The 9,318-nt window shown below is 43.6% G+C and overlaps 1 long non-coding RNA gene across 1 annotated transcript in view; it reads right to left on the bottom strand.

The window, feature by feature from the left end:
- LOC144582956 (uncharacterized) overlaps positions 1-8,328 on the bottom strand; it is a 104,348-nt gene extending 96,020 nt beyond the window's left edge. Inside the window, exon 1 of the long non-coding RNA XR_013536523.1 lies at positions 8,254-8,328. This is a non-coding gene — a long non-coding RNA (uncharacterized LOC144582956). The remainder of the gene's footprint in view (positions 1-8,253) is intronic.
- Positions 8,329-9,318: the final 990 nt, after the last annotated feature.

The following is a 9,318-nucleotide window of genomic DNA, read 5'->3' on the forward strand; positions in this document are numbered from 1 at the left end:
TCCACCTCCCGGATTCAAGCAATTCTCACTTCAGCCTCCTGAGTAGCCGGGATTACAGGTGCCTGCCACCATGCCTGGCTAATTTTTTTTTTTGTATTTTTAGTAGAGATGGGGTTTTACCATGTTGGCCAGGCTGGTCTTGAACTCCTGACCTCGTAATCCACCTGCCTTGACCTCCCAAAGTGCTGGGATTACAGGCATGAGCCACTATGCCCGGACTTCCTGCCATAATTTCTAAATCAACTTTCATCTCCAGTCATTCTGTCCTCCTTCCCTCCTTTTACCAAAACCAGCTCCTCTCAGCGAAGGCTAGGTCCCTTCCCCAGTTCCTGGATGCCCTCCTTTCTGGTCCTCCAAGGAACTACACTTCCCAGTTTGTTCCTCTCTGGTATGGCCAGCCTCTCCCTCTCTACTAGATTATTTCCATTATTATCCAAACAGTCTCTTCCATTGTTTAACAAGAAGAAAGAAAGAAGATATCCTGGTGATTCACCTGCACCTTACCATTCGAGAAGCATGGACCCAATTTCAGCAGGTACAGATGCCAATCAGAGCCTCAAATGCCATAGGAGAATTGCTGTTGCTGATCTGATGTTCTGAAATGGTGAATAGCTCTTGGTAGGGTCTAAGCGAAACAAGATATAATCTTCATTCCCTTTGCATAGTATTTACCTCTCTCAAGTATTAAAATCATGCCAGAATGTACTTTGTGTTTATATTAAAAATGGAGTTAGTTGTTAAGCTCACAAAATATGGGACTTTCACCCATATAAATGTCCAGTGGGACATTAAAAAGTCGTGTGATATGAAGCTGGGTGCGGTGGATCACGCCTGTAATCTCAGCACTTTGGGAGGCCAAGGCAGGTTGATCATGAGGTCAGGAGTTCAAGACCAGCCTGGCCAACATGGTGAAACCCCATCTCTACTAAAAATACAAAAAAAAATTAGCCAGGCATGGTGGCAGGCGCCTGTAATCCCAGCTACTCAGGAGGCTGAGGCGGGTGAATCACTTGAGGTCAGAAGTTAGAGACCAGCCTGGCCAACATGGTGTAACCCTGTCTCGATGAAAAATACAAAAATTAGCAGGGCATGGTGGCCTGTAATCCCAGCTACTCGAGAGGCTGAGACAGGAGAATCACTTGAACCTAGGAGGTGGAGGTTGCAGTGAGCTGAGATCACGCCACTGCACTTCAGCCTGAGTGACAGAGTGAGACTCTGTCTAAAAATAAAAAATAAAACTAATTACAATAAATCATGCAATGCTATCCATGCACTACATGATATCTAGCACCTCAGGCTTCTTCTCCCTCAATCAATACTATTATGATTACCCAACTCCACCACAAACTCCATTTGTCTAAAATCTCCCAGTGAAAACCATGGCTCTAGACTCTCATTTAACAGCCTACTCAGGATCTACTTGGATGTCACATGGTACTCAACTGTCCGTAATTACCTAATCTTTCTCCTAAACCCCAAAACCATTTCTCCTACTTTTCCCATTTTCTTTCTTTTTTTTTTCTGAGACAGAGTCTCACTCTGTCACCAGGCGCCAGGCTGGAGTGCAGGGGCGCGATCTCTGCCCACTGCAACCTCCACCTCCCGGGTTCAAGCAATTCTCCTGCCTCAGCCTCCCGAGTAGTTGGGACTACAGGCGCGCACCATCATGCCCTGCTAATTTTTTTTGTATTTTTAGTAGAGACGGGGTTTCACCATGTTGGCCAGGATGGTCTCAATCTCTTGACCTTGTGATCCGCCCACCTCTGCCTCCCAAAGTGCTGGGATTACAGGCTTGAGCCACCACGCCCAGCCATCTTTTCCCATTTTCAATTCCCTTATTGAGACTATTATAGCTACTGATGTTATAGGATCTATGTGGATAGAAATTTTTATTTGTTCTTTTTGTATCCCTCAGAATAGTGCTGGGCATATAGTAGTCACTTGTTAATATTCGTTGGATGAATATCCTGCAAAATTTCCCATTACCCTTCATTGGGTAACAAACCCCAAAGCAATTTGGAAGGGGAGGAATCTACAAGAAGAGAGCACAGACACTTAGGCAGAAGCTCCTGCTTCCTACAGAATCTCTTCTAATATTCTTGATAATTCTATTGGCCCAAGAAGTGAAATAGCCCAGAACTACTGCTTAAACTTTCCCACCAAAGTACTCTCGCCTGACTGGGAAGACTGAGTCAGCCCCCACTGGAGGTCTGGAAATGAGGCCCAGATTCACCCAACTCAAGCACAAAATTTCTTTGAAGTCTGGCCAGGTGCAGTGGCTCATGCCTATGAATCCCAGCACTTTGGCAGATCACTTGAATCCAGGAGTTCAAGACCAGCCTGGCCAAAATGGCAAAACCCCATCTCTACTAAAAATACAAAAATTAGCTGGGCATGTTGGCAATCACCTGTAATCCCATCTACTTGGGAGGCTGAGGCAGGGATAATTGCTTGAACTCACGAGGCAGAGGTTGCAGTGAGCCAAGATGATAAAAAAAATCTCAAGATTAAAAAAAATTCTTTGAGGTCTCACATTTAATGTTTAAAATTCATGCAAAATTTATCTTTTATTCCCATGTTTGTTTTAACATGAAAATAATGTTTTTAATTAGCACCCTTTAGGAGAAAAATTCAAAGCCTGTTTGCCCAATTCTTCAAGTAGAAATTCACACTCCAGGAAGATATTTCTTGTTTCTGCTATGGCTCTGAGTAATTCCTGGCATACCACCACCTAGCTCTGGTGGTAATTGTACTAACAGCCAACATTTATTAAGTACTTATTATGTGCCAGGCAATATATTAAGCACTTAACATGCATTATGTCTTTAAACCTTGCAACAGTCCTATGAAGTAGGTACAATTTTTATCTTAATTTATCGATGAGAATACTATAATAAGGCTCCAAGAAGGTAAGTAATTTACATTATATCACTGAGCCGATAAGTGGAAGATGTGGGATTCAGCTCAGTGTTCTCATTCACTGTGCTGCTCATTCCAGTTTGAACAGCAAGGTCCTAGACTTCTAGAACAAGAAGGGCTTAAGGCAGCAGGAAAGCCCTAAGAAATCATCCAGCCCCAGTATTTCACAGACCAGGCAAAGTGCTGAGGTGCCTGTGGATTTCTTGGTGGACATATTTTCAGGGGTCCCCGGGTGCTAAGAGAAGTTTCTAAATGGGTGTCTTTGTTTCAATTATAATCTACAAATAATAATGAGTAGGAATCACTGAGACAACCACCTCATCAACAATCCCTAGCACCCCAAATTTTAGTGATGATATTTGTGATATTTGTGCAAAGTGATGCCCAGAGTGACAGAGTTTAACAGATGCAGATATCGTATATTGGAGGCCAAATTTTCAAGGGTCAGCAAGAAATTGTTTCCTTTAAAACAGTGATTCTCGGCCAGGCACAGTGGTTTATGCCTGTAATCCCAGCACTTTGGGAGGCCGGGTTGGGCTTCACGAGGTCAAGAGATCAAGACCATCCTGGCCAACGTGGTGAAAGCTGTCTCTACTTAAAAATACCAAAATTTTTTGGGTGTGGTGGCATGTGCCTGTAGTCCCAGCTACTTGGGAGGCTGAGGTAGAGAACTGCTTGAACCCAAGAGGTGGAAGTTGCGGTGAGCCGAGATCACACCACTGCACTCCAGCCTGGCGCCTGACGACAGAGCAAGACTGTCAAAAACAAACAAACAAACAAGTGATTCTCAACAGGGTGTGATTTTGACCTCCTCTCACCAGCCCATTTGGCAATCTCCAGACATTTTTAGTTGTAACGACTGGCAGCTGGGAGTAGGGGCCAGAGATGCTTCTGATCATCCTGCAGTACACAGGAAAGCTTCCCACAAAAAAGGATCATCTGGCCTGAAATGTCAATAGTGTGAGCGAAGTTGAAAAACCCAAACTTTCGGCAGGGTATGGTGGCTCATGCCTGTAATTCCAGCACTTTGGGAGGCTGAGGTGGGCAGATCATGAGGTCAGGAGTTCGAGACCAGCCTGGCCAACATGGTGAAACCCTGTCTCTATTAAAAATACAAAAATTAGCCAGGCATGGTGGCACGTACCTATAATCCCAGCTACTCTGGTGGCTGAGGCAGGGAATTGCTTGAACCCGGGAGATGGAGGTTTCAGCAAGCCAAGATTGTGCCACTGCACTGCAGCCTGGGCTAAAAAGCGAGACTCTGCCTCAAAAAAAAAAAAAAAAACTTTTTTAAAAGACTGTCTATGGGGAGAACAAGGACAGAGTGGAGGGGAAAGGATTGAAAATAAGGCTTGTCTGAATGAAACTTGTTAGATAGCTTTGACTTTGAAATCGTGTAAATGATTCATGAAAATGTTTAAATCATTAAGTCATATAAATTTTTAAATAATCCCTACAATGAAAAACAAGCTAAAAACACGGATGTATCTTTATATCAGGTTGACAACCTGACCATACAGAAACAAAGAATTACTCTAGTTGACTTTTAAACAAAGTATTTTGGCTCATATATCTTCAGTGGGATATGTTCTAAAGATAAAGGAAAAAAACAAGAAATCTTAAACTTCTTTAAATAGTCTTATTGCTAGTGCTGTGGTTTAAATATGCCCTGCCGAAAGTTCATGTGTTAGAGACTTGGTCCTCAATGCAACAGTGTTGAGTAGTGTAACCTTTGGGAGGTGATTGGGTCATGGTGACTCTGCCTTTATGAATGCTGATATGGTTTGGCTGTGTCCCCACCCAAATCTCATCTTGAATTCCCACATGCCATGGGAGGGACCTGGTGAGAGGTAATTGAATCATGGGGGCAAGTCTTTCTCATGCTGTTCTCATGATAGTGAATAAATCTCACAAGATCCGATGGTTCTATAAGGGGGAGTTTCTCTGCACAAGCTCTCTCTCTTTAACTGCTGCCATCCATGTAAGATGTGACTTGCTTCTCCTTGCCTTCTGCCACAATTGTGAAGCTTCCCTAGCCACATCGAACTGTAAGTCCATTAAACCTCTTTTTCCTGTATAAATTACCCATTCTTGGGTGTCTTTATCAGCAGCATGAAAATGGACTAATACAAATGAATTAACCCATTCATAGATTAATGAATGAATATATTAATGAGTTGTTGAGGAAGTGGGTTAATTATCACAAGAGTGGCTCTGTTATAAAAGCCAGTTTGGCTGTCATGAGTCCCCTGGCCACAGGAAGCCCTTCACCTCCTTGGGAATCTGCAGAGTCCCCACTGGCAAAAAGGACTTCACCAGATATAGCTCCCTCACCTCAGACTTCCCAGCCTCCAGAACTATAAGAAATAAATTTATCATGCTTATAAGTTACTCAGTCTCAGGTATTCAGTGATAGCAATAGAAAATGGACTAAGACAGCTAGTAATAGTATTGATACCACTATTTTGAAGTATGTCAATTGTGGGAAAAAAATTAATTATTATATTAATGTTTCTAGGATCTAAGATTGTCAGGACAAGGGATACAAATGTGATATCAAAGCAGCTAAGCATAAAACTTATCATCTTAAATTTGAGTTAGAAATATCAGCACCACTTAGTAATTTTCCCCTTATTTAAAAAAATATGTATCTCTAGCTCCATACACTTTAAAGGCCAAGAAGCAATAGCAACCCAGTAGCAATATGTACCCCCAGCAGGCACCAAGTGAAATCTCTAAATGCCATTCCACACAAAAATGGGCCAGGGCTTTTTGGAGAAATGGCTCATTACATATTCTCTTATACATAAAATGCATAAGATGGCCGGGTGTGGTGTCTCACGCCTATAATTTCAGCACTTTAGGAGGCCAAAGAAGGTGGATTACCTGAGGTCAGGAGTTCGAGACCAGCCTGGCCAACATGGTGAAACCCCATCTCTAGTAAAAATATAAAAGTTTTATGGTCATGGTGGCAGGTGCATGTAATCCCAGCTATTTGGGAGGCTGAGGCAGGAGAATCACTTGAACCTGGGAGGAAGAGGTGGCAGTGAGCCATGATCTGACCATTGCACTCCAGCCTGGGCAAAAAGAGCAACAGTCTGTCCAAAAAAAAGGGAAAGCAAGGAATTACTTTAGGAAAGGGCATTTAATACTCTCCTGGAAATTTAATAAAACCTGGAGGGTTTTCTAAGAGAAAAAAAAGTTAAGGATTTATCCTGCCTTCCATTACAAACTATATTTCAAGGTAATATAGTTAAAACAGCCACTGGACCACCTACATGCAGCTTCTTCATATGTCTTGAGCTTCTTACAGCAATAGCTGACAAACTACTTAGACTAATCCCTAGAACTAGCCCTGTGTCACTTTCCCTAAGTTTTGTTGGTTGAAGTGGTCACAGACTCAGCCCAGATTCAAGGAGGGTAGAGGAACAGACTCAGTGGGGGAGTTCTATGCATGTACAGAAAAGGAAGGAACCGATGGTCCTTACAGAGAGGAGACAACTCCATAGACATGTGGTGACAATTCTGAAGGACAGGGAGTTGCTTTTCCCCCTTTGTTCATTCCTTTTAAACTTCTCTCAAGCCGGGCACGGTGGCTCACGCCTGTAATCCCAGCACTTTGGGAGGCTGAGGCGGGTGGATCACGAGGTCAAGAGATTGATACCATCCTGGTCAACATGGTGAAACCCCGCCTCTACTAAAAATACAAAAAATTACCTGGGCATGGTGGCGTGTGCCTGTAATCCCAGCTACTCAGGAGGCTGAGTCAGGAGAATTGCCTGAACCCAGGAGGTGGAGGTTGCAGTGAGCCAAGATCTCGCCATTGCACTCCAGCCTGGGTAACAAGAGTGAAACTCTATCTCATAAAAAAAAAATTAAAAAAAAAAAAACCTCTCTCAAATCTATTCTCTTGTTGTCATCCCTCCCATCATTATCTCAGTCCAATTCCAGGAGAGTGATGTCCTCATCTTCCCTCATTCTGTTATTGGCTAATTTTTGCAAACTCCCTGAGAGTTTTCCAGAAGGCCAGATAGCCCAGATAAAATGAGCAACTTTGTAAGGTGAAACTGCTCACAGGCTCACTGAACATTGAAAGGAAAGAATTGCCAGGTCTTCTAATTCTGCTGCCGCTGGTCACTATGTTCCTTTGCAAAGCTCACTTCTTAAAAACAGGTCACAGAAATCGTCCTTGCTGGGTCTCAGTGAGTTTGAATTTCTTTAAAAATAGCTCGTTCTTCAAGTGCAAAAAATAACATCTGAGACGTTTGTTTAAGTGTGAAACACACCTTTGTCATGACTCAGTACAGGCTGAACGGAAGTTTATTAAACTTCCCCAAAAGAAAAATTTTCTCTTGAACTGAGAAGCCTGAGAGATGACAGCTTGGGAAATGGGAGGCAGGGGAGCAGAAAGAAGAAAAGAGGCAGGTGGAGCAGAGAGAAAGAATAGAAAGTTCTTTCTCATCTCTGTGGCTTTCACACACTATTCTTTCCACCTTGAATGACCTTCCTCCTCTGGCGACCTTCCTCCTCTAGTGAGCTTGATAATGTTCTTGGCTTCCTTGAAGCCTAATTTAAATATCACCTCTGTGGAGCTTTCTCTGACCCCTCCAGGCAGAGTTTTTCACTGCCTCTTTGTTCTCAAAACACTTTGTACGTGTCTTTATTATTAGCACATCATATTGAAGTTGTCAGTTTACAGGTCTGTCTCCTTGCTTAGGCTGTGAGCTTCTCACCAGCAGGGACACTGGGTGAGTCATCTGTGAACCCCTCCGCCTGGCACTGGGCCTGGCACAAGGAGAGCATTGGCAAAGGTTGTTGATAAGAGTTGGTCTCCAGGCTCAGCGGGAGATGCTTTAAATCCTGAAGTGACTGCTTTCATCTCTTGTTCTACTTTCCAAAAGGTTCCTGCCGCTCTCCACACCCTTCTACTGCCAAATCTTTCAGTCTACCTGCCTCTGAACTCATATGCTGTGTCTTTACTCCTTTACAATGGAAGAATTGTCCTCACGCTACCTAAGGCCAGCTGCTCCGTGTCCACCAGATCCCATGCCCTTTGTTCCTGCATTTGTCCTCCTTTCTCCTCTGTCATTGATAATTTACCCTTTCTATTTCCACCAATGTACAAATACTCTGTGCTTCTCCCAATTAAACACACACACACACACACACACACACACACACACACACACACACACACAGTCTCATTTGTCTGTAATTATTCGATTCTCTGCTCAACCCACTCTATTCTGCCCACTCATTTAATCTTGTCAAGGTCACCAGTGATTTTCATGTTGCCACATCAAAACAGTCAGTTAGGTCTTGGCCTCAGCTTACCTGACTCAGTAGCAGTCAACACCATTAATCCCTCTCTGCTGGAAACAGTTTCTTCCTGGGTAACAAGGACTCCACAGCCCCTCCTCATCCACCTCACCGGCCACGCCTTCTCAGTCTCTGTGGCTGTGAAGGAGTCAGGTGATCCTCCCTGTCATCCCTACCTCTAATGTCAGAGTGCCCCAAGGTTCAGTCTCCAGACAGCCCCACTATCAAACTCACTCCCTGTGATCCATCCAGTCTCATGATTTGATATAACCATCAACAATACTCAAATTTCTATCTTATCTCCCAATCTGAACTCCAGGCTCAGTGGCTAAGTGCTACTCAGCATCTTAATTTGGAGATCTAAAAAGCATCTCAAACTTAACATACTTGAAACCAAACTTGTGATTCACTACTTCTTCACGAGAGTCCCCCATATCTTTGTAAAGGGCAGCACAGTTCACCCAGTTGCTCCAGCCAAACGCTTTGAAATTCTCTTTAATCTTTTTTTTTTTTTTTTCTGAGACCAAGTCTTGCTCTGCTGCCCAGGCTAGAGTGCAGTGAGACGATCTTGGCTCCCTGCAACCTCCGCCTCCCAGGTTCAAGCTATTCTTCAGCTTCCCTGGTAACTGGGGTTATGTGAGTGCGCGACCATGCCAGGCTAATTTTTGTACTTTTAGTAGACATGGGGTTTTACCATATTGGCCAGGCTGGTCTCGAACTCCTAACCTTGGATGATCTGCCTGCCTCGGCTTCCCAAAGTGCTGGGATTACAAACATGAACCACCATGCCTAGACTCTTTAATCTTTTCTTCTCCACTCTCTACATTCAGTATTTCATGAAATTCTACTGGTCTGCCTTCAAAATACACCTAGAATCTGATCTTCATTCACCACTTTCCCTGCTACAACTGCTGCCAAACAATAACTTCTTTTCGTCTTCTTTTTCTTTTTTTTTTTTTGAGACAGGCTCTCACTCTGCTGTTGCTTAGGCTGGAGTACAGTGGTGTGATCACAGTTCACTGCAGCCTCAACCTCCTGGGCTCAAGCAATCTTCCCACCTCAGCCTCCTTAGTAGCTAAG

This window comes from Callithrix jacchus, chromosome 1, assembly GCF_049354715.1.
Source record: "Callithrix jacchus isolate 240 chromosome 1, calJac240_pri, whole genome shotgun sequence".
NCBI classification, from domain to species: domain Eukaryota; kingdom Metazoa; phylum Chordata; class Mammalia; order Primates; family Cebidae; genus Callithrix; species Callithrix jacchus.